Consider the following 2,736-nt stretch of genomic DNA (forward strand, 5'->3'; position numbering starts at 1 on the left):
GCAGTATATTTGCTAGTTTGTTTGGGTAAATATTTTAAAATATTACGAAATATACTATTAAGCGCGGTACCCTGTCATGAATGGCCAAGGCTTAAACAAAAGCCAACAGGTTTTAGGAGCTGTTCCATTATGTGGTGATTCCCAAGACAAGGATTGCCAAAATCGCTGAAGAACTTTCATGAGGATTGTAAGTTGCTTGCTGGATGCGCCGAACCTTTCCATTTTAATCTTACTTTTCTTTCCAGAATAGTATCAGAATAGTACTGCGGTAAACATTTGATGCTGCTCATGATGAAGGGGAACAACGATATGCTGCTGTACTTCAGCCAGACTCATCCGAACAACGTTACAGGAAAATCAGACTTTGGACGTGATTACAATGTAAGTTCCTCATAACCCGGCCCCTTCACAAAATAATTTTTTTATTCACCCGCAGGCCGCAGTACGAGGATGGTATTGGTTTGGTCCGCGTTAATATATGGATTGTGTCGTGCTTGGGTACATCGAGGATGTAAAATTGGTACTGCCAGTGCACAGTCTGCAGGATGCCAGCATCAAATTCACACTCCCCTGGCGATTCCGTAGCTGCGACGATCGGAAATACATAGCTAGAGATGGTTGGCACAAAGCCATCGATTTGGTTGACTGGTTCCAAAGGCGGCCTCCGTGGGAGAACCCACGAATAAAACGCGTTCTTCCTTTAATTGCGGAATATTTTCGTCCAATTGGTTCCTCGGTGCGACCCGAAGATTTGCGAGCAAAACAAAGCAAAGTTGCTGTTCTAAATATGTCTTGTTATGTATATGATTTATCTTCATCAGGAAATAATAAATAAAATAAAGAGTTATTTTACATATACCTTGTAATTGCATCACTTTTTCGATGAAAACCATTACATTAAGGCCATTTTTAAATAATCAAGGGTAAAAAATACCCATTTCCCCACAAATTTGTTTTTCTATAATGATGATGATGATGATGATACTACCATCTATTGTAGCAAGGCACCTGCCGATAGCACTGGCCATATCTGACAAACGATTTGATCATGATTATATTATTGTTTGTATTTCATCAAACTCCTGTATGAAGGGCCAAAAATGGGTGGGGTGGTTCAACAAGCAGAGACACTTATGCGAATCCACGGGGTGAATAGAGAATCTCCTTCCAGAAGAAAGTTAGTACATACAATAATATAGCCCAGCCCTCGTTTCCCAGATTGACCCAATAGATGGGGAGAAGAGCCCGCCCTTTATCCACGAAATGTTAACAATAGGAAGTTGGCAATTCCACTCTTCCTATCCAAATCGCTTCAATTGGGTGCCCTGATGGTTTGATTTGAATATATAGTCATATAGTTTTAATATACGTTAATAATAAATATAATGGAATTTTCTCACCAAATTTCAAATCGTTTGACCTGGTTTGACCACAAGATCCTTTCTTCAATATCAGTTCGTTTAGTGATTAACTGTTGTCTTCAGAGATGGGAAACCAATTGTCCTTCGAGGAATATCTTTGATAAAATCAGCTTATAGGTTTTGCTTCAATTGAAATAGATTTCTTGAATCCTGAAAAGATGATGTGATAAGACGGAAGGCAGTATAATCATAATAACATAAGTATGATGATTAAAACTAATATGCACCTCATCCAAAATGCACCCTGATGTTTTTATCAATACTTGAGAAAAAAGATTTTAATTCGCAGATAATCAATAAAACTGTGGTGGACCGGTTTTATAATCAGAAATGGACGATTCGCATTGAATGATTACTCTCTAGACCTTTAATGTCGTTTCAAAGTTCATCAGAATAGAACTCTTACATATGAAATACTTTTGTCTTTACTCAGGAGATGTATTAATATTATGTATGTATTATTTAAATTTCTTATAATAGATTTTTATACAAAAATTCCTAATCTTCATTTTCCTCATTATACCTACCATTATACTCAAGGTTTTAAAATTTCTGTTCTATTATTTATAATATTATAATAAAAATAATAAATATTATAATATTATAAATATAGAAAATAATGTATTTTAAGTATTATTGTTCAAAACTACATTACGATTGGAAAGGCGTTCAAATTTCCAGAATTTCTACAAAAGTAGATATTTTGGTAACACTCAAATGTGCCGAAATGAATTTGTAATGGTTATACTATAGGCAAATATATTACCCGCAAATTATAGTTTCTCGATGAACGGATACAAAATTGAAACAGGGAGACGAACAATTTAGAAATACATTGCTATTTATCTAGATAATTATGTAATGTAATTATGTATGTTCGATCACAATCTGTATGCAACTCATCTACTCATCTATTGATTGTTTCATCCTAAAAAAGCAGTATGCAGTTACTGTTTATTTTTGTTCGTTCGTGTGACGCTCGTGTTATATGCACATCAGTTGGGCTAGTATAAATTTCAAAATTAGATACTTCGCACACGATTATCATGAAAAATCATTTGGAGTTTTCTGAAGACTAGTTCATAATTGATAAAAAAATTTTAATATAAAACCTGAGCGTCTTGTGTTTTAATCTTATAATTTTGCGGATTAACAGCTTAAAAGATAAAAGAAAACATGAACGGTTAGAACGCGAATATAACTAGTAATAAAAATGATTGATAAATGAGAAATCCTAAGACCACACTTATTGAAACATATTTTTTGGAAACAAAATGTGTTGCCCAGGGAGCGTTGATAAAACACATGTTTTGTT

The 2,736-nt window shown here is 34.4% G+C and overlaps 1 long non-coding RNA gene across 1 annotated transcript; it reads left to right on the forward strand.

Moving 5' to 3' along the window:
- LOC134224549 (uncharacterized) lies at nucleotides 1-849 on the forward strand. The gene is made up of 3 exons (XR_009982974.1): nucleotides 1-187; nucleotides 246-381; nucleotides 437-849. It is a non-coding gene; the product is annotated as an uncharacterized LOC134224549 (long non-coding RNA).
- Nucleotides 850-2,736: the final 1,887 nt, after the last annotated feature.

The sequence above is a fragment of the Armigeres subalbatus genome, chromosome 3 (genome assembly GCF_024139115.2).
Source record: "Armigeres subalbatus isolate Guangzhou_Male chromosome 3, GZ_Asu_2, whole genome shotgun sequence".
NCBI lineage: Eukaryota > Metazoa > Arthropoda > Insecta > Diptera > Culicidae > Armigeres > Armigeres subalbatus.